General features: G+C 33.4%; 1 protein-coding gene across 3 annotated transcripts in view; it reads right to left on the bottom strand.

Annotated features, from left to right (window-relative positions):
- LOC141446080 (protein APCDD1-like) overlaps positions 1-23,851 on the bottom strand; it is a 460,040-nt gene that overhangs the window by 28,276 nt on the left and 407,913 nt on the right. The window lies entirely within an intron of this gene.

The following is a 23,851-nucleotide window of genomic DNA, read 5'->3' as shown; positions in this document are numbered from 1 at the left end:
TTTCCACATCAAAATTAAGGAAGTTTTTCCTTTAGATGTAGAGCTACTTAATGCGTAAAGGAGTAACTGCATCTCTCGGCTTTGCAATCTGTGAGTGCAACATAATTATGCACGCTTTGCCATAAGCGGAAGTTGACGGGGGCGCCTTTCACTAAGTTTTGTTGCAATGAAATCATTAACTGTTTTAATAATATATATATTTTTTTTTTCCAACGCCGCTGTTTGCAAATCCCAGGAATTGAATGACATTGAAACCATTTATTCATTCATAAAACATTTCGCAGACAATTCATAGAATTAATTACTCGCCTCCGGAAATTTATATTTTCAGTAACCTAGGCAACCATTTCCATTAATAATACTAACCTCAGCAATTTAATGAATTTATTTTCCAATATAATAGCAGTAATATAACTTTTAGTTGTGGTAACTTTATTTATGTATTTATGTATTTATTTTTTCCCCCATCAAAATGAAGGTAAATAAAAGTTTGTTTTCCAAAACTCAGCTTGTTTAAATATCTTTTATTTACATGGTGAAATGTACAACCTAATGTAAATAGTTGTTCACGTCCTATCTTCAAACTAATTCTGTATGTTTTTTTATTCAGCAAAAAAGAAAAACGCCCTTAAATTTCCATATAAATTTTCCATTGCTTGTATTATCCAATCAGCTTGGAATTCGACTTCATCTACGTTACATTACCATAACATACTTCACTATAATTTTTTAATATTAAACACATTAAATAAAATCCAAAGCATAGGCCAGAGAATTGAAACCACTAAACCAACAATACATCTTAGCTTTGCGGGTCTAGTCTCTTAACCGCCCAACATACTTTACTATAAAGTTCTCATATTAATCATTAAATAAAATCCAAAGCATAGACCAGAGAATTGAAACCACTAAACCAACAATACATCTTAGCTTTGCGGGTCTAGTCTCTTAACCGCCTAACATACTTTACTATAAAGTTCTCATATTAACCATTAAATAAAATCCAAAGCATAGGCCAGAGAATTGAAACCACTAAACCAACAATACATCTTAGCTTTGCGGGTCTAGCCTATAACCGCCCAACATACTTTACTATAAAGTTCTCATATTAACCATTAAATAAAATCCAAAGCATAGGCCAGGGAATTGAAACCACTAAACCAACAATACATCTTAGCTTTGCGGGTCTAGTCTCTTAACCGCCTAACATACTTTACTATAAAGTTCTCATATTAACCATTAAATAAAATCCAAAGCATAGGCCAGAGAATTGAAACCACTAAACCAACAATACATCTTAGCTTTGCGGGTCTAGTCTCTTAACCGCCTAACATACTTTACTATAAAGTTCTCATATTAATCATTAAATAAAATCCAAAGCATAGGCCAGAGAATTGAAACCACTAAACCAACAATACATCTTAGCTTTGCGGGTCTAGTCTCTTAACCGCCCAACATAATTTACTATAAAGTTCTTATATTTACCATTACATAAAATCCAAAGCATAGGCCAGAGAATTGAAACCACTAAACCAACAATACATCTTAGCTTTGCGGGTCTAGTCTCTTAACCGCCTAACATACTTTACTATAAAGTTCTCATATTAACCATTAAATAAAATCCAAAGCATAGGCCAGAGAATTGAAACCACTAAACCAACAATACATCTTAGCTTTGCGGGTCTAGTCTCTTAACCGCTCAACATAATTTACTATAAAGTTCTTATATTTACCATTACATAAAATCCAAAGCATAGGCCAGAGAATTGAAACCACTAAACCAACAATATATCTTAGCTTTGCGGGTCTAGTCTCTTAACCGCTCGGCTATCGTGGCCCCTGATACAGAAGACGTGGTAAGTTTAGTGTGGAGACGGTAACATCAATCAGTTGAATCTACCGGAACCAGTTAGGGATGTCAATAAGCATGCGTGCTACTCCGAATCAAATGAAAGATATGGGTTAAAATTTTATTTCTTGTTTTCCCTGTGTTTTTCCAGAGAGAATATCTCAAAACGAAAATTCGGGTGTAGCTCGAACTTGTAACCAATTTTTTTTTTTGGTACTACTGCTCTTGCGATACCAAGGCTATGGAACAAGTCAGTTCATCCGCCATCTGACTACGTGATTTCCTTAAAAGACCTACTACGATGTTTACCTTGAAGACGATCATTTCAATTATTATTAAAAGTTCCCAAAGAACTTTAAACTTAAGCACCTTTTTAGGGCTAGAACTTAATATTGTTAAATAAGATTTTAAGTTTAGATGGGTAGCCCCCATGTTTGAAAAAAACTTGGTTTGGTCGAAAGTTTTGAACTTCAAAAAACTTAAAAACAGATAACTTTTACTTACACTCTTGTATAGAAGCCATGCATCTTGATATCTCTTGAAATAAAACTGAAGAGAAATCAAAGATAGAGTATTCCAAACTTACGTCACAAGTGAAATGATAAAAGACAAAGAACATTCAATACAATAAAGGAGAACAGTTGAAAGAAGGTTTAAAGGAGAAAAAAAGGGGACTAGATCCCTGGAGAGATTTTGTTCTTCAAAGTTTTCCTTTTTTATTTTTGTTCTTTGTGTCTATCCTTACAAAGGGACTGGCATGGACACGTAGAACAACATACGGCCTGCGCAATGTGCAGCAGTACACAAGGTAAGAAGGTTATAAAGGTAATGCATCGTATCGCATTATGGCTGTCCCTAAATCTTCATATATTGGATACAATGTGGGGCCAAAAATGTATTTCTAGAGACTTGATATCTGTCTACATAGAATAATGTAGTGACTTTTTAAAAATATTTTTATCTTCAAACGTATTTATGTATTTTATTATAAATAAGAGAAAAATATTGTAGAAGTGTAAAAGGTAAAAAATATATTAAAGTACCGCTTATTATTAATTCAGGCGGGCTTCGCATCCAACTACCAAATTAGGTGACGTGGACGGAGGCGACTAGCTAGCATACTCGTACTTTACTATAAAGTTCTCATATTAACCATTAACTGAAATAAAAGGCCCAAAGACCAGGGGATCGAACCCACTAAACCAACAATACATCTTAGCGTTGCGGGTCTAGCCTATAACCGCCTAACATACTTTACTATAAATTTCTCGTATTAACCATTAAATAAAAATTCCAAAGCTAAGACCGGGAGATTCAAACCCACTAAACCAACAATACATCTTAGCATTGCGGGTCTAGCCTATAACCGCTCGGCTATCGTGGCGCTTGATACAGAAGACGTGGCTAACATTCAAATGTTATTACTTTTGTTGCTTTTGATACAAGAAACGCTGCCATTAAAAAAGAAAAAGCGAAAAAACTGAAAAGTTAATTCAGTAGAGTAATATTTTTGGTCGACCGATTTTAAAATCAATGCTGCATTTTAGCCTACTCTGGCGCATAATTAGAACCAAATCTCATCATTCTGTGATTTTTTAGTTCTTGAACTGCGGAAGACAGACACAAATCTGTTTTTGGACCACTTTTTTTTTTTGGCACGAAACGAGTATTTCCGGTTTGCAAAGTATGCACCAATGAAATTACCTTCTCTTACTTTGTACACTAACTGGTAGTGAAATAATGAAGGTAATTAATGAATCAATAAATGAAAATAAATTAATTTTCCTCGCTTATGTCAGAGTTCTATTCAATCTGTTTTCCGAGAAATATTTCTCCAGCAAAAAAGAAAAGCCTTTAAGTTTTCATTACAAAAAAAAAAAAGAAGGTTATTTTTGGCTCTAGAATAATCCAATTGGAACAACTGCTAATTTTATTAACCATCAAGCCAGCCCATCTTCGATTGGATAATGGTTTGTGGTGGTGAAAGTGTAAAGTTTCCCAGAGTGGATTTTTAAGAAAGGAATGTTTGATTAGGAAACTTCGACAGGTACAGAAAGGATCTCTCCTTTAAGGATAAAGGAAAACTTTACAGACAGGACTTTCAACACACATGAAAAGGGGAGAGCATTGACTTTGCTAGTAGTCTGTAATTGAATTCAATTGAAGTTTCGAACGAGATTTAGGCCACATGTGATTTACGTCTTCAGTTTATATATTTGATTTCAGTTAGTGCATTTGGCCTAAAAAGTTTCTATTTGCACTTTGGCTTTTGTGCTAGAGAATTGTTTATATAAGTATATGAAATATATGAGGGCATCCTTTGAATTCTCTTCAAAAGACATCCTGTGTTAGTCGACTCTTGATAGTCTTACGACTTAATTTGTTTATAGTACATATTATTATACGATATCATATTTACTTCTTGCAATTGGCAGTCACAAACTACTAGCAAAGTCAATGCTCTTCCCTTTTCATGTGTGTCCTGTCTGTAAAGTTTTCCTTTATCCTTAAAGGAGAGATCCTTTCTGTACCTGTCGAAGTTTCCTAATCAACTGCCTATTAGTTAGTTTTATAGAAAAATCCCAGCATCAAAACAGGCCTCATTTATAACTTCTATGATTGCGTTAAAGATTAAGGTACTGAGAGTAATTTACTCAGAACTATTTCTAACTGCTTTAAATATTTTCATTTCCAAAGCTGGTTTTATCTTTTTCAAACTTCTACATTTAACAGCAAAGAGAAAAGTAAAAACAAAGATGTAAGATAGTCCAAAAGAAAAATATAAAGTATTAACTGTGTAACAATATTACTGACAGAATTTGTTGTTTTTTTTTCCTTACTTTAAATAAAAGAGGGAAGTGGACAAACTTTTGTCAATACTTTGGAGTATACTTGACTAAGAGTGCCTAACTTAAGTCTTAAGACTGCTTTTTATTGTTACTGTTAAAGTAAATTTATTGTTTTTTAAGTTCAGCAAACTAATTCATTCCTCTGCTCTACTAATAATACAAAATATTGTTTAAACTCATTCACGACCGTAATTCGCGACAATTATTAAGTATTCTTATTATATTTTCTAAATTAACAATTTTATCTATTAATAAATTTTACTGGGACAGTGTGTTCTCTCGTCACAGACAACACTGTCCATCACCAGACAATGAGCAGTAAGAAGCTCCTAACAAGAAAAAAATCTAAGAGCTATAAGGCTGGATTCGAACCCATGACCTTTGCTATGAAAACCAGCAATCGCTAACCACTCAGCTAATCTGAACGTTCACAGCTACCAACAGGTTTTGAATAATATTACATTGGCCACTAACTTTAGAAATTCAAATTTTATAATGTTAAAACAAATGTTTACAATTATTAATCTGCATGATTAGAAAAATTCATTGCAACAGAATTAAAAGCTATTTTAATTTCGAAATAATTACGAAACAAATTACTCTGATTAAACCAAATTCTAATCTCTGTTAACTATATTTAACCAAATTGTTAAGTAATTTAGGCAGAAATTGAAAATAATTAACAGCTGATAAAATTATTCAACTCATTAGGCACTTTTTCATTACACAACATCTAATTATATTAATGAATTAGTAGAGCGAACACATTTATAATTACGATTTGCTCATTTATCGGCGAGGCAAGTTCAAAGTTTATGGGCATGGTTGCCATATATATGTATATATATATTAAAGGAGTTTTGCTGATTCATATAACACTATTACATAATTACATTGTAATTAATTAAGCACTGTAATAAATCAAGCTTATTAATTACAACAAAAGGAGAGAAAGCTTAATGTACTTAGTGTGACTTAGTGTGTTCTCTGACTTCTGGCGGTACATTTTCCAGGTCCCGGGTACTGCCAATACATAAGAGTAAATCATAGCTCAATGTATTGTAAACAAAAACAGAATAAATAATATTTCTCTATTCCACAGTAGCCGAGCGGTTAAGAGGCTAGACCCGCAAAGCTAAGATGTATTGTTGGTTTAGTGGGTTCGATTCCCGGTCTGTAGGCTATGGATTTTATTTGATGCTTTAATATAAGAAATTTATAGTAAAGTATGTTAGGCATTTATAGGCTAGACCCGCAATGCTAAGATGTATTGTTGGTTTAGTGGGTTCGATTCCCCCATTAATATAAGAAATTTATAGTAAGGTATGCTTGCTAGTCGTCTCCGTCCACGACACCTAATTTGGTAGTTGGACGTTAAGCCCGGTCTGAAAAAAGAGGCAGTTATTCACTACTATTGAAAACTTTTTGGCAAGAACACGGATTCTGCCCTTAAGTATGCAAAATAATAAATTATTTATAATTTATAATTACAAGTGTTTTACATTTTTACTGTTTTTTTTTTTCTCCTCAGATTTACCATTTATGTAAATTTATTGTTTGTTTTTCCAAGTTTTCACACTTTAGAGTAACAATTTCACTCCGTAATGTTATTTTAATGACCGATAAATTCGCAGTAAAAAGTATTCTATAGAACTTCTATTCTAAAGCTGATTCTTCATGTGACTATTTTACAGCTCATTTAAACTGCTTGCGATGAAAAATAGGTACTTATTTATTTTTAAGTAAGTAAAGTACTTTTTTTTTTACAAATAACTTAAATTTGTTTCTTTGTAGAGCATTTAAATTAAAATAATTTAGCGCTAAAACTCTAGTTTAGCACCTACCCACAATTCTGGCCCTAAGGGGTCCTGCATGCAGCGCAGAGCTAAAAGTATGTTATACCATCACCATTATTTTATCAGCAAGTATGAAATCAAATTCGATAAACCAAGTTCCAGGATAGTTTATACTTTAATTTCTTGAAACAAGACTTCAATATTAAATTAGCCACAAGTATTGAACAATAGTTTGAAAAGTAGTTGGGAAAAATAGAATGTTAAAAAAAAAAAAAATCTGACATAAACCTTAAGTCGCCTGTCAAAAACTATTTCCTCAGGAAGTGGTATAAGATGAAAAACGAGTGTACCAATATCTGTTAAGAAGGCCATATCCGGTTACTTCTTTTCAGCAAATTGTTGCCGACAGCAACACAGTCCACAAGCCAATTTGATACTGCAAAGATATATTTACTGGAGCAAATTTTTTGTCTCTTGTTATTGTAAATAACAATTTGTCTTGTTATTGTATTCTCTGGAATATAACTGTCTCAGGAAGGAAAAGAGAATAACAACTAATATGATTATACGTTAGAATTCAACTACAACTCATTCAAGAGTCATGCTGCTTTTACAATGTATTTTTGTTTTGAACAGTTTGAACCCACTAAATTTTTTGTATTTGCTTTTTGACGTTGATGAATTAGTAATAGGCTATAAAGACCACGAAGGCGCTACGGTAGCCGAACGGTTAAGAGACTTGACCCGCAATGCTAAGATGTATTGTTGGTTTAGTGGGTTCGATTCCCTGTGTCCTAGGTCTTGGATTTTACTTAATGGTTAATACAAGAAATTTATAGTAAAGTATGTTAGGCATTTATAGGCTAGACCCTCAAAGCTAAGACGTATTGTTGGTTTAGTGGGTTCGATTCCCAGTCTCTAGGCCTTGCATTTTATTTAATGGTTAATACGAGAAATTTATAGTAAAGTATGTTAGTGCGGTTAGAGGCTAGACCCGCAAAGCTAAGATGTATTGTTGGTTTAGTGGGTTCGATTCCCAGTCTCTAGGCCTTGCATTTTATTTAATGGTTAATATGAGAAATTTTATAGTAAAGTATGTGTGTTAGTCGCCTCCGTTCACGACACCTAATCGGCCTACCTAAAAAAATAGGCAATTACATTACTTTGCAATAAAGACCACGATATCTTATAAATCTTGGTCATTTTAAGTCAACAAGAACACTAATATTAAAATGTCTAAACCAATGGTTCATAACTTTTTTTTTGAGGGGACAGTCCCCCCACCAAATCACCTCCAACATACTGTAATGTATATCCAAAGTACACTTCTGTTCAAAATATTGAATTCTAAAAACTTTAAATTTATGCTAGTGTGTAAAAGAACTTCGGTCTACGTTTAAAAGAAAAAGTAATGGCGCTCTGTAACAAAGTGTAGAAAATAAATAAATCAAAATGAAATAAATAATTTATGCAGGGAAGGGATTAGCTATGAGGTTAGCATACTGGACTCCCACGCGGAGGTCCCGGGTTCGAATCCAGCAGCTGACCCTTAGATTTTCTCTTCCTAGGAGCTTCTTACAGCTCACTGTTCGGTGATGGACAGTGTTGTCTGTAACGAGAGAACACTGTCCGGAGGCCGGCAGTGCACCGGAAAAAGCTCCGGGCGCTAATGACCTCAGCTGTTGATGCGCCAAAAAAAAAAAAAAAAAAAAAAAAAAAAAAAAAAAAAAAAAAAAAAAAAAAAAAAATTTATGCAATAACAATAGTATTAGGGAAGAAATCAGCTCAGTGGTTAGTGTAACGGGATCCCAACGCGGAGATCTCAGCTTGGAATTCATTCACTCTTCCTGGGAGCTTTTTACAGCTCACTGTCCGGAGACCAGCATTGCACTGAAAAAGCTCCGGATCCCAGCAAAACCAGCAAACTTTAATATAAATAATTTTATGGATGGTTAATAGCAGAACATTAAAGAAAGATTCAAAACAATGTAAGAAGTGAATGAAAATGTGTACAACGAAAATTGATTTGAGTTTTAAATTCTGTTTCCATAATAGGTTATTTGAACGCCAAAAGTTGATTGATTAATTATAATAAAACCATTTGATGATGATAATAATCACGAGATTATATTGTACCCAGTAATATGAGATTAAAAATACAACAGCTGTTTATGTACACAGAATATGAACCGCTGGGATATACACACAGAAGCCAGAGACCCAATGGGAGAGCGAGCTTTTTAACAAAAGACTCATGGTTAGTGTACATAAACCCAAGTAACATTAAGTATGTACACTGTACATATATACAGTTTGTTTTAACTCTCATACATTCTCGTGCACTTTAAAATGAAAAAAAATAAAAATAAATAAATAAATAATGTAAATAACTTAGTTCTAAAACGCTCCACCACTTAAAAATTAAATTTCCTTCAGCTGTTCGCCTACGTTCAGGAATCAATGACAACGAATAATTTGAGTGTGACTAAGGATTGAAGACGTAAGAGAGTGGAAAAGGAGAACTCATGGATGAAGAGATAGGAGAAAGGCGTGTCACTACTGCCGAAAGTAGAAGATAGAAGGATCGACTCAGGTGGGTATTTCCCATCGAAAAAAAAAGAAGTTAAAATGTCAAAGCTGCGGAGGTTGAAACAGACGAGATTTGGCGAGAACCTTAGACTCATCTGCGAAACACAGATGTAAGGAAGAAGAAGAAGGAGTAAGCACCAGGATAAGAGAATACTCCCGTAAAAGGAATTATATCATGGAACAAAAGTTGGTTTTTAAGGTCTCGGACAGAGTCAAGGAATTGTAATACAGAAAGGGAACCTCAGGACTGCCCTGGTCTATAAAGAAAAAGAAATAATTTTTCCTCCATCAAATACATAAAATGAACTACATTTAAAATGTACATAGAAAAGCTCGATTCAAGTATTCCTTGGGACTTTATAACATTTATATGAACATGTTTTGCAGTGAGCTGTAACCAGGTGGAATTACTATCATTCTACATCTGGGAATAGTTGAACGTAAAACCAATCTAAGATTTTTCTTCTCCTGGACCATATAAACAGGTATTCTTTAATATCATAAAAATTACTGCAGAACTCTGTACAAAGGATGAACTAAAATATATTTTTATGTCCATTCTCTAGTGGCAAGTAGAAAATCTCCTCCAACTTTATAGATCCTTTTAAAGTAGTTGCTTATATTATGCAAATATTCTTCTAGGATAAAATAAATTACTTTTTTTTTTTGCAATAATATAACAATATTTTAAAGTATTACAAAAAAAGAGTGGCTAGGCAAAAGAATGGGTAGGCGCCACGGTAGCCGAGCGGTTATAGGCTAGACCCGCAATGCTAAGATGTATTGTTGGTTTTTTAATTTACTAAAAAATCTAATTTTTCCCCCATAGGTATTTGATAAATTATCAAATAATGCAATAAAAATTGATATCCTAAAAGTATCCAAAATAAACATGTTTTGAACATTATATTTCCGGTTTCATACTTCAAATGTAATGAGAATCAAAAAAGTTAACGAAATATTTTCCTGAAGTAAAAGAAAGTAAAATCTACAACATTGAATGAAAGTGAAAGAGCACCATCTTATGTATTGGATAACTGTGCTTTTATTGGTGAGGGAGTGGCTTACTGCGTCACTACGTCATCAGCTACTCCGCCCACTTCACACATCTCGTTCGCCAATGAGATTAGTCAATCGTTTTTGGTAATTATTTCTAAGAAAAATAATATTTAAATTTTTTTAAATAATTTTTCCCCCATAGGTATTTGATAAATTATCGAATAATGCAATAAAAATTAATATCCTAAAAGTATCCAAAATAAACATGTTTTGAACATTATATTTCCGGTTTCATACTTCAAATGTAATGCAGAATCAAAAAAGTTAACGAAATATTTTCCTGAAGTAAAAGAAAGTAAAATCTACAACATTGAATGAAAGTGAAAGAGCCCCATCTTATGTATTGGATAACTGTGCTTTTATTGGTGAGGGAGTGGCTTACTGCGTCACTACGGCATCAGCTACTCCGCCCACTTCACACATCTCGTTCGCCAATGAGATTAGTCAATCGTTTTTGGTAATTATTTCTAGGAAAAATACTATTTAAATTTTTTTAAATAATTTTTCCCCCATAGGTATTTGATAAATTATCGATTAATGCAATAAAAATTAATATCCTAAAAGTATCCAAAATAAACATGTTTTGAACATTATATTTCCGGTTTCATACTTCAAATGTAATGCAGAATCAAAAAAGTTAACGAAATATTTTCCTGAAGTAAAAGAAAGTAAAATCTACAACATTGAATGAAAGTGAAAGAGCACCATCTTATGTATTTGATAACTGTGCTTTTATTGGTGAGGGAGTGGCTTACTGCGGCACTACGTCATCAGCTACTCCGCCCACTTCACACATCTCGTTCGCCAATGAGATTAGTCAATCGTTTTTGGTAATTATTTCTAGGAAAAATACTATTTAAATTTTTTTAAATAATTTTTCCCCCATAGGTATTTGATAAATTATCGATTAATGCAATAAAAATTAATATCCTAAAAGTATCCAAAATAAACATGTTTTGAACATTATATTTCCGGTTTCATACTTCTAATGTAATGCAGAATCAAAAAAGTTTAAGAAATATTTTCCTGAAGTAAAAGAAAGTAAAATCTAGATCATTGAATGAAAGTGAAAGAGCACCATCTTATGTATTGGATAACTTTGCTTTTATTGGTGAGGGAGTGGCTTACTGCGTCACTACGTCATCAGCTACTCCGCCCACTTCACACATCTCGTTCGCCAATGAGATTAGTCAATCGTTTTTGGTAATTATTTCTAGGAAAAATAATATTTAAATTTTTTATCCAAAATAAACATGTTTTGAACATTATATTTCCGGTTTCATACTTCAAATGTAATGCAGAATCAAAAAAGTTAACGAAATATTTTCCTGAAGTAAAAGAAAGTAAAATCTACAACATTGAATGAAAGTGAAAGAGCACCATCTTATGTATTGGATAACTGTGCTTTTATTGGTGAGGGAGTGGCTTACTGCGTCACTACGTCATCAGCTACTCCGCCCACTTCACACATCTCGTTCGCCAATGAGATTAGTCAATCGTTTTTGGTAATTATTTCTAGGAAAAATAATATTTAAATTTTTTTAAATAATTTTTCCCCCATAGGTATTTGATAAATTATCGAATAATGCAATAAAAATTAATATCCTAAAAGTATCCAAAATAAACATGTTTTGAACATTATATTTCCGGTTTCATACTTCAAATGTAATGCAGAATCAAAAAAGTTAACGAAATATTTTCCTGAAGTAAAAGAAAGTAAAATCTACAACATTGAATGAAAGTGAAAGAGCACCATCTTATGTATTTGATAACTGTGCTTTTATTGGTGAGGGAGTGGCTTACTGCGTCACTACGTCATCAGCTACTCCGCCCACTTCACACATCTCGTTCGCCAATGAGATTAGTCAATCGTTTTTGGTAATTATTTCTAGGAAAAATACTATTTAAATTTTTTTAAATAATTTTTCCCCCATAGGTATTTGATAAATTATCGATTAATGCAATAAAAATTAATATCCTAAAAGTATCCAAAATAAACATGTTTTGAACATTATATTTCCGGTTTCATACTTCTAATGTAATGCAGAATCAAAAAAGTTTAAGAAATATTTTCCTGAAGTAAAAGAAAGTAAAATCTAGATCATTGAATGAAAGTGAAAGAGCACCATCTTATGTATTGGATAACTGTGCTTTTATTGGTGAGGGAGTGGCTTACTGCGTCACTACGTCATCAGCTACTCCGCCCACTTCACACATCTCGTTCGCCAATGAGATTAGTCAATCGTTTTTGGTAATTATTTCTAGGAAAAATAATATTTAAATTTTTTATCCAAAATAAACATGTTTTGAACATTATATTTCCGGTTTCATACTTCAAATGTAATGCAGAATCAAAAAAGTTAACGAAATATTTTCCTGAAGTAAAAGAAAGTAAAATCTACAACATTGAATGAAAGTGAAAGAGCCCCATCTTATGTATTGGATAACTGTGCTTTTATTGGTGAGGGAGTGGCTTACTGCGTCACTACGGCATCAGCTACTCCGCCCACTTCACACATCTCGTTCGCCAATGAGATTAGTCAATCGTTTTTGGTAATTATTTCTAGGAAAAATACTATTTAAATTTTTTTAAATAATTTTTCCCCCATAGGTATTTGATAAATTATCGATTAATGCAATAAAAATTAATATCCTAAAAGTATCCAAAATAAACATGTTTTGAACATTATATTTCCGGTTTCATACTTCAAATGTAATGCAGAATCAAAAAAGTTAACGAAATATTTTCCTGAAGTAAAAGAAAGTAAAATCTACAACATTGAATGAAAGTGAAAGAGCACCATCTTATGTATTTGATAACTGTGCTTTTATTGGTGAGGGAGTGGCTTACTGCGGCACTACGTCATCAGCTACTCCGCCCACTTCACACATCTCGTTCGCCAATGAGATTAGTCAATCGTTTTTGGTAATTATTTCTAGGAAAAATACTATTTAAATTTTTTTAAATAATTTTTCCCCCATAGGTATTTGATAAATTATCGATTAATGCAATAAAAATTAATATCCTAAAAGTATCCAAAATAAACATGTTTTGAACATTATATTTCCGGTTTCATACTTCTAATGTAATGCAGAATCAAAAAAGTTTAAGAAATATTTTCCTGAAGTAAAAGAAAGTAAAATCTAGATCATTGAATGAAAGTGAAAGAGCACCATCTTATGTATTGGATAACTTTGCTTTTATTGGTGAGGGAGTGGCTTACTGCGTCACTACGTCATCAGCTACTCCGCCCACTTCACACATCTCGTTCGCCAATGAGATTAGTCAATCGTTTTTGGTAATTATTTCTAGGAAAAATAATATTTAAATTTTTTATCCAAAATAAACATGTTTTGAACATTATATTTCCGGTTTCATACTTCAAATGTAATGCAGAATCAAAAAAGTTAACGAAATATTTTCCTGAAGTAAAAGAAAGTAAAATCTACAACATTGAATGAAAGTGAAAGAGCACCATCTTATGTATTGGATAACTGTGCTTTTATTGGTGAGGGAGTGGCTTACTGCGTCACTACGTCATCAGCTACTCCGCCCACTTCACACATCTCGTTCGCCAATGAGATTAGTCAATCGTTTTTGGTAATTATTTCTAGGAAAAATAATATTTAAATTTTTTTAAATAATTTTTCCCCCATAGGTATTTGATAAATTATCGAATAATGCAATAAAAATTAATATCCTAAAAGTATCCAAAATAAACATGTTTTGAACATTATATTTCCGGTTTCATACTTCAAATGTAATGCAGAATCAAAAAAGTTAACGAAATATTTTCCTGAAGTAAAAGAAAGTAAAATCTACAACATTGAATGAAAGTGAAAGAGCACCATCTTATGTATTTGATAACTGTGCTTTTATTGGTGAGGGAGTGGCTTACTGCGTCACTACGTCATCAGCTACTCCGCCCACTTCACACATCTCGTTCGCCAATGAGATTAGTCAATCGTTTTTGGTAATTATTTCTAGGAAAAATACTATTTAAATTTTTTTAAATAATTTTTCCCCCATAGGTATTTGATAAATTATCGATTAATGCAATAAAAATTAATATCCTAAAAGTATCCAAAATAAACATGTTTTGAACATTATATTTCCGGTTTCATACTTCTAATGTAATGCAGAATCAAAAAAGTTTAAGAAATATTTTCCTGAAGTAAAAGAAAGTAAAATCTAGATCATTGAATGAAAGTGAAAGAGCACCATCTTATGTATTGGATAACTGTGCTTTTATTGGTGAGGGAGTGGCTTACTGCGTCACTACGTCATCAGCTACTCCGCCCACTTCACACATCTCGTTCGCCAATGAGATTAGTCAATCGTTTTTGGTAATTATTTCTAGGAAAAATAATATTTAAATTTTTTATCCAAAATAAACATGTTTTGAACATTATATTTCCGGTTTCATACTTCAAATGTAATGCAGAATCAAAAAAGTTAACGAAATATTTTCCTGAAGTAAAAGAAAGTAAAATCTACAACATTGAATGAAAGTGAAAGAGCACCATCTTATGTATTGGATAACTGTGCTTTTATTAGTGAGGGAGTGGCTTACTGCGTCACTACGTCATCAGCTACTCCGCCCACTTCACACATCTCGTTCGCCAATGAGATTAGTCAATCGTTTTTCGTAATTATTTCTAGGAAAAATACTATTTAAATTTTTTTTCATAATTTTTCCCCCATAGGTATTTGATAAATTATCAAATAATGCAATAAAAATTAATATCGTAAAAGTATCCAAAATAAACATGTTTTGAACATTATATTTCCGGTTTCATACTTCTAATGTAATGCAGAATCAAAAAAGTTTAAGAAATATTTTCCTGAAGTAAAAGAAAGTAAAATCTAGATCATTGAATGAAAGTGAAAGAGCACCATCTTATGTATTGGATAACTGTGCTTTTATTGGTGAGGGAGTGGCTTACAGCGTCACTACGTCATCAGCTACTCCGCCCACTTCACACATCTCGTTCGCCAATGAGATTAGTCAATCGTTTTTGGTAATTATTTCTAGGAAAAATACTATTTAAATTTTTTTAAATAATTTTTTCCCCATAGGTATTTGATAAATTATCAAATAATGCAATAAAAATTGATATCGTAAAAGTATCCAAAATAAACATGTTTTGAACATTATATTTCCGGTTTCATACTTCTAATGTAATGCAGAATCAAAAAAGTTTAAGAAATATTTTCCTGAAGTAAAAGAAAGTAAAATCTAGATCATTGAATGAAAGTGAAAGAGCACCATCTTATGTATTGGATAACTGTGCTTTTATTGGTGAGGGAGTGGCTTACAGCGTCACTACGTCATCAGCTACTCCGCCCACTTCACACATCTCGTTCGCCAATGAGATTAGTCAATCGTTTTTGGTAATTATTTCTAGGAAAAATACTATTTAAATTTTTTTAAATAATTTTTTCCCCATAGGTATTTGATAAATTATCAAATAATGCAATAAAAATTGATATCGTAAAAGTATCATGTTTTCATTCATAACTTGTAAAATATCGCTCACATAAAAAAAAAACCGTTCAAGTAAATTTTTCTTAAAAAAAAGAAGGAGGAATCTATTTCTTAAATAAAAACCGCTCCTCCCCATTTGAAAAAATGAAGTTGGTGCCTGTATCTCGCTTCTGGAAGCACCGAACAAAATTTACAAATTAAATTTGGATTTTTAACAAAAAAAACTAAGGGAACACGTATTTTTTAGTTTTTTTTTTCTAGCTATCTTAGTTTTCGAGAAAAAGTCGTCATCCATATAGCTTGGGACATACGTACGATATATATATTGTATATTTTTGTACATATTTATGTTGTTATAAAAATTTATTCTATTCTAGTCTTTAAATGTGGGAAACGAAAATGAAGTTAATCATTGAAAACAATTTTATAAATGACCTGAAAATAGGATATTCCTTTTAATAAGTTATTAATATTTAAAGCCCTCTTGCAAGGTTTCAAAGTAAAGGATGTCTGCGACATTAAATCCATATGATAAAAAGAAAATTTCAACAGAGATGAATGATGAAAGATGGGGGATGCTGTAATAGATAAATCATCAACTGGCTCACATATATATCCAACGAAGTTGGACGCCAAGTTGGATATAAATCCCAGCGCTCAGTTTGGCCGTCTCACTGAACCCACGCACATATTGTCCTACTAACTTTATCCTTCTTCTTTTGTTTTCCGCTTCCTTGGACTATTTCCGTTCTCCTACTCACTCCTTCTTGTAGAAAAGTCACTCCGTACTAAAGTACATTAATTGTTCACTGACGTCACACAATCCTGTTGAGAACTTAACACTATAGCGCGCCAAGTTAATATCATTTCACCAGTAATTTGAAAAGTTATTGCAGCTTCACTAACTGGCAGCTGGCTACTCTCAGTGAATGATCACCAAAGCGCAACTTTGTGATAACTAATGCTCCAGAGCAGAATAATAACTCCACTTTACCATTTATTCTATTTGTTAATAGATTCAATTTGCTCGATTATACTTAGAATGCAGCCTATCTAGTTTATTTATTTATTTGATTAAGGCGCCACGGTAGCCGAGCGGTTATAGGCTAGACCCGCAATGCTAAGATGTATTGTTGGTTTAGTGGGTTCGAATCCTCCCGATCTTTAGGCCTTGGATTTTATTTAATGGGTAATATGAGGAATTTATGTTAGGCGGTTAGAAGCCAGACCCGGAAAGCAAAGATGTATTGTTGGATTAGTGGGTTCGATTCCCAGTCCCTAGGTCTTGGATTTTATTTAATGGTTAATATGAGAAATTTATATTAAAGTATGTTAGGCGGTTATAGGCTAGACCCGCAAAGCTAAGATGTATTGTTGGTTTAGTGGGTTCGATTCCTCCCGATCTTTAGGCCTTGGTTTTTATTGAAAGGTTAATGTGAGAAATTTATAGTAAAGTATGTTAGGCGGTTGTAGGCTAGACCCGCAACGCTAAGATGTATTGTTGGTTTAGTGGGTTCGATTCCCCAGTCTCTAGGCCTTGGATTATATTTAATGGTTAATATAAGGAATTTAAAGTAAAGTATGTTAGGCGGTTATAGGCTAGACTTGCAATGCTTAGATGTATTGTTGGTTTAGTGGGTTCGATTCTCTCGGTCTAGGCCTTGAATTTTATTTAATGGTTAATAAAAGAAATTTATAGTAAGTATATTTGCTCTTCACTTTCGTCCACGACAACTAATTTAGTAGTAGTTGGATGTAATGCTTGTACCCCGAGGTAAAAGAGTCACTCTTTCATTTTCTAGGCAGCATCTCTTAAGATTAAGGGAGCTCCGCATTAGGTACTTGAGTTTTTCTGTACGATTTCCAGTTATGGCCAGATATGGTCCAACTGCGACCCTTTCTACCCAATTGTACTCTTACGAAATTTCACTATAAGCACCTCTAGCTTTAGATATAGCCACTTCTTCACAGATCTGCGGGTTCTCCAGTCTAAACAATTCATTTTTACTAACACCTAGCACATTCATTCAAATACAAATGCAGGCCTGCGCAGAGAGTGGCTGATGTGGGCAACTCCTGTGGGTTTAGTGAACCCACACCCACAACCACAGTACCCATTACAGGGAGGGGTCTACAACGTACGAACAATCACTTCTAATTAAGGAACTTGCAATAGATCTTTTAAGTCACTTTGGACTAGGCTTTATTTAACTACTCAGTACATAAATTTAAATTTACTGTAATTACTCACTACATTACGATTTTATGCTTCATGATTCTGAATTATTCAAGGAAAAGGTAATCGTATTAAGAACAGAAAACTGAAGGGCTATTATTAAACTGAACTATAATAACGCAAGGTCTATGGCATTTACAGGTACTATTCACGTTAAATGGTTAGATTCATTTCGCCCTACCAAGTAATTGTAAATGATATACATAACACTGTGGACATGAGCATCACAGTAAATTGTGCCTAGAGCTACACTAAACTCAAATAGAAGCACCAACTAAACCATACTTCTACAAAGCCCTTTGTGTGTACTACGAGTGTTAGGGCTGTCAGTGTTGAGTTCCAAGTTTTCCATATACTTGAAACTTAACATCACTTGAAACTTGTTAATGTTTCGCCCGCATGGAATCCCTTAAAATAGAGTCTAAAACTATAGGATTGTGTTTGTGAACCCTCTAGTATTCAATAATGAATGAATAATTTAAAAAAAAAAAAAATCACAGCTAAATACTTTAGAACAAAACTAAAGCACAATTACAGTTAACAAAGTTTTAATTTCCGTTATAAGAATTTTGGCATCATTAATGCTGGGAAGTCTGATTTTTTACACTACCATAAATTATTTATTTCAGGTCTCCTGGGTTCAGAAAAGTGGTGTTTATCTTTGAAAAAATAGGAAATCTCATGGAATTCAGATCGTTTTCTTAATATCTCCAAAACTACAGAATAGGCAAATCCTTGTTACATCACTTTACATGCCTTTACTGTGCTGTCTCGTATAAGCTGGCATTACGATAAACAGGAAATAACGGTACAGCCATTAGAGGAAGTCAGAGCACTAGTACAAGATGTGAAGCAAAGAGGATCAATTCACTGATCCCAGGTCAAATAATAGAGAAAAGAGAAATAATTCCCATAAATTACTGAAATCAGACAGTTGGAGGCGCCACGGTAGCCGAGCGGTTAAGAGGCGAGACCTGCAAAGCTAAGATGTATTGTTGGTTTAGTGGGTTCGATTCCCCTGGTCTAGGCTTTGGATGTTATTTAATGGCTAATAAAAGAACTTAATAGTAATGTATGTTAGGCGGTTATAGACTAGACCCGCAATGCTAAGATGTATTGTTGGTTTAGTGGGTTCGATTCCCTGGTCTTAGGCCTTGGATTTTATTTAATGGCTAATAAAAGAACTTAATAGTAATGTATGTTAGGCGGTTATAGACTAGACCCGCAATGCTAAAATGTATTGTTGGTTTAGTGGGTTCGATTCCCGGTCTAGGCCTTGGATTTTATTTAATGGTTAATATGAGAAATTTACAGTATAAAGTATGTTTGTTAGTCGCCTCCGTCCACGACACCTAATTGGTAGTTGGACGTTAAGCCCCGCCTGAAAAAAATAGGCGATTACTTTACTTTTTTTTATTTATTTTTATAAGACAGTTAGAATTAAAAACTGAGACAATTTAATACTAAAGCTCTATTTCGAACTGACTTCGGACCAGAATACAACATTATCATTAGAGTTTGTACTTTATTGTATAATCAGGTTATATTAATTTTTGTAAATATGTATAACAGCTGTGACGGCCCTTAAAAGGTTTTAAACAAAGAAAAATAATAATAACATAAAATTTATAGTGGGTTTTTGGTTTTGGATAATTTAAATCAGTTGTTTCGGATCGGTGGCGAACAGCATCAAATTTACATTTCAAAGTTTTAATTAAAAATTGAAGTTGGGAATCGAACTGTTAATCTCAAGTTATAAATTAGTTTGGCAACATCCCCTGTAACCGTTCGGTTACCTTGGCCCTAACAATTAATGTATTTATGCAAATATAATTTAGAAAACTAACGATTTAAGCAAATGGCAGATACAGCACTTACCTTAGAGATGGTTGATGTCTACGGTGTGTGCACAAGAACAGAAATGAGTCTCGAATGCATATTGAAGTTACTAAACTGCATACTGACTAGGGCCTGATTGAAGCCCTTAGGTAAAGAAGCCCATTATCGTCTTCCCCCACCATACAGAATGACTGACAGGTTAGCCCTTCTTTTAAACCATGTACCTTAAAAGGAGATGTAAACCAGCACCCTACCATGAAGTTCCTAAGTGCCTTGCTACCTACATACCAAATAACCGTGCTAAATAGGCTGTGAATGTCCATTAGTTATAGCCCCTCCAAGGGTCCCCTGTCAAACTGGGTGGGCGGGCCTATGTTCGACAAACTATAAATATTATAATTCCAAGAAACTTTAAAGTAAAACTTGATCTCCTTGATTCTGAGAGTTCTGACTCACCAATTTACCTGATTTCCCTGTATGGATTGTGGCTAGCATAAGAACGTAAATGGACAAGTTGCGAACACTTCAGAATAAAGTACTACTTATCACCTGGGTAGCACGTGGTACATACGAAACCAAATACTGATCATATCCACAGAGAAGTGGACCAAAAAAGAACTGGTATTAAAACAAGTTACAGACTGTGCTGGTAGGGCTATATTTCATTTACTTCTATCGTCACTATAGCCCTACAAAAAAAAAGAAGTGATGTTTGTAATCTTAGTACATTATTTATTTAGTTACTCATGGTAGACAAAGTTAGGTGATGAACAGTTTGTCGGAAAAATATGGAATACATTTTTTTTTTGGCGTTTATTTGTGCTACAATCAACGCTTAAGCGCTATAAGTAACAATGATAACAGAGCAACAAATGAAGCAAACGTGTGGAGAAGTTACCACAGAGGTAACACTCTAAAACATTAGACTATTAGTCAATCACTTCACTAGAGATCACGAGGCCACACTGTCTTTTAAGACGTCTTGCCCGGGTTATCAGGAAGAGTTCTTGAAGAAAGATTTTGTGCTAGAAGATTTATATGAGATTGGCAGGCTGAAGTGGAAGTTTTCTGTATCGTGTTTTCAGCGACTTGTGTGACAAAAAGGAATGTTAAGGTCAGTGTGTATAGTCCAGGTTGGAGACGTAAAAATGGAGCGTTTACTATAGTTCGAAGTATTTTATATTGAAGAGATTGAATCTTTTAGGAGATTGGAGCGTTTGGTTGAACCCCACAGCTCTATTCCATACGCCTAAGATGGGTTTCAAAATAGAAGTATAAATCGGTCTTTTGTTGTCTAGAGACAACTATCGTCTAAGAGTCTTTAGTTATGTTATTGTTAGTGTTTAGTTCTGTTCTTTCAAGTTTAGTGTAAAATATGGATATAAATTAAAGATTGAATATTGTAAATTCCAAAAATTATTCTTCCATTTCCAAGAAGCTTAGTATTCAATCAATCTTCTATGAAAACTGTTCAATCGAACAACAATGTGTTGCTTATTTTTAGATGACATCAAAACTCAAATTCATAAAAACAATCAATAATAAAGTATAATGTCCTTTTAAAAAGTAAAAAAAAAATTTATAACTTCATTACAAGGACGCCATTATATTATTAACTAAATAACATAGCGAAATTCTAATTTATTCTTACCACGGTACAGCCTATTCAAGTTGAATTTGCATAACGCAATTCAGTTTTAACTTCAAGAGTTCTTGATTTTCTATTATGGTAATTTACTGACATTAACAATGATGAACCAAAGATCTTCTCCAGCCGGACATAGTAATAATTTTGTAGACTATTTGTTTTGTTGTTTGTTTAATTAAACCAAATAATTTTTGTTAATTAGAGTAAATGCGGGTTTAAAGGAAAATCAAGGCGCGTCACGATAGTCGAGCGGTTAAGAGACTAGACCCGAAATGCCAAGATGTATTGTTGGTTTAGTGGGTTTGATTCCTCCCGATCTTTAGGCCTTGGATTTTATTTAATGATTAATATGAGAAATTTATAGTAAAGTATGTTAGGCGGTTATAGGCGAGACCCGCAATGCCAAGATGTATTGTAGGTTTAGCGGGTTCGATTCTCTGATCTATGCCTTGGATTTTATTTAATGGTTAATATGAGAACTTTATAGTAAAGTATGTTAGGCGGTTATAGGCTAGACCCGCAAAGCTAAGATGTATTGTTGGTTTAGTGGGTTCGACTCTCAGTCTCTAGGCCTTGGATTTTATTTAATGGTTAATATGAGGAATTTATAGTAAAGTATGTTAGGCGGTTATAGGCTAGACCCGCAAAGCTAAGATGTATTGTTGGTTTAGTGGGTTCGATTCCCGGTCTTAGGCCTTGGATATTATTTAATGGTTAATGTGAGTAATTTATATGAAAATTTCTTCTTGAGAAAGATAGTACAGCTGATTTAACCCGTCTTAGTGCGCATGTGCATTGAATTCCTGACTTCGTCCATGCTCAGAGATAGATCAATCAGTTTGCAGTTTGATGCAGTTTTGTCTTTGAAGTTTCAGACTACATTTGTCAGCAAGATCCCTTCGCAGAGAAAAAGTGGGACAAAAGACTGGACTCGAACTAGTACTTTGTTTCAGCAAACATGTTTCAGTAAACAAAGGAAAACTTAGGAACTTGTTTGGTCAGAGAAGTGGCATTTTGGGGGAATGACAACAACTACTTAGGCCAGTACTAATTGTTTCAGCTAGGTTTGATCCCTTTGCTGATTACTCTTAAATCTAATTAAAGAATTGATTCCTCTTTAGCCTTGGTGCCCAATACTCTATGTAAACATTCTAAATATGGTCCCCTTAAAACCAGTTCCTGCTGCTAAATCTCCGTTTTACTTCATTCGTATTATCTTTTTTTGGGGGTCCAACGATATTTACTTATCTGAGCTACCGCTCGTAAAAATTCTAACTTTGAAAATGTTTCTCTTGCTAAAATAGTAATATCTACTATCGAAGAACTATTATGAGAACATTTCTCACGAGACATTTTGGTTTTCTCTTTGACCTTTAATTTCTAACCCTTTCTATACTCTCAAAGAAATAAGGTTGAACTTGGAAATTGAGTATGTTTATTTGGTACATCTAGGTCCTCGTCCCCATCTTTTAAAGGTGGTTCCAAGATGAGGTTGACCTACTTCCACACTAAAAGGGATTTCCTACCCTGGCCCAATGCATTACCAGCCTCTACTAACAAAACATTCGCACAGACAAAGTACCTCTACAGCTATTTGTGTAACCGGAAGGGCAAATTCTTGTTCCGTTCCATCAACACGAACACCCACTCTCAATTTTCCATCAATACTTTCCTAGTCCAATCTATTGAGTGACTACACAATGATGTACACAAAGAGAGGAAATTAGGGCACTTTCAACAACACACAACTACTTGCTATAACAATTTGTGTTCTGGAATATTTTTAGATAAGGATGAGGTTTCAACGTTGAAATTGAGGGTCCCTTAAAGGCTAGAGTTCGAAACCATCCTAAAATATCATTTAACGACAATGCTGTTGTATCAATATCACCATGTTAGTATTTTTTTTAGCAGCTTAAGAAGAATAACTCCGGACATGAATTTGAAATTTATTAAACAATTTAAATCTGGACATTACAACAAAATGGCAATCATTGGTCTACAAGTTTACTTTATCATTGTTATTATTGTTATTTATTATCGTTATTATTGTGCAGATATATACCAATCGACCCTCATACTCTTTTCTGCACGATAAATGCAGAGATCGACACTGCCATCCTCTCCACTGTTCCTGACCCAGTAATCTCTTCCACAGAGAAATATGCAGAATCATCTTACAAGTTTAAGAGAAAGTAGTTTCTTCTTAGGTGGAGAATAAAAAGAATTTTTCGAAAAATAACACTACTTCCTCTACATAACTACGTTTTTTACCAAAAAAAAAAAAAAGGTAACAACAAGAAGATCGAAAACATTTTCAGAAAATGCCGTTTTTCCTAATTTTCGGCAATTTTTTTCTGGAAATCTGTAAGATCTGGTTTGTCAAAAAAAAATAAAAATAAAAATACAGTTATAAAGTAAGATTTGCCCTATATTATAAAGAAAATTTGGGAATTTTAACTTTTATAGAAAAAGAGAAAAAAAAAAATGGTCAAAG

The sequence above is a fragment of the Rhodnius prolixus genome, unplaced genomic scaffold, assembly GCF_049639745.1.
Source record: "Rhodnius prolixus isolate KJV_2025 unplaced genomic scaffold, Rpr scaffold_1, whole genome shotgun sequence".
NCBI lineage: Eukaryota > Metazoa > Arthropoda > Insecta > Hemiptera > Reduviidae > Rhodnius > Rhodnius prolixus.
This window is presented reverse-complemented; position numbering and strand designations above follow the sequence as displayed.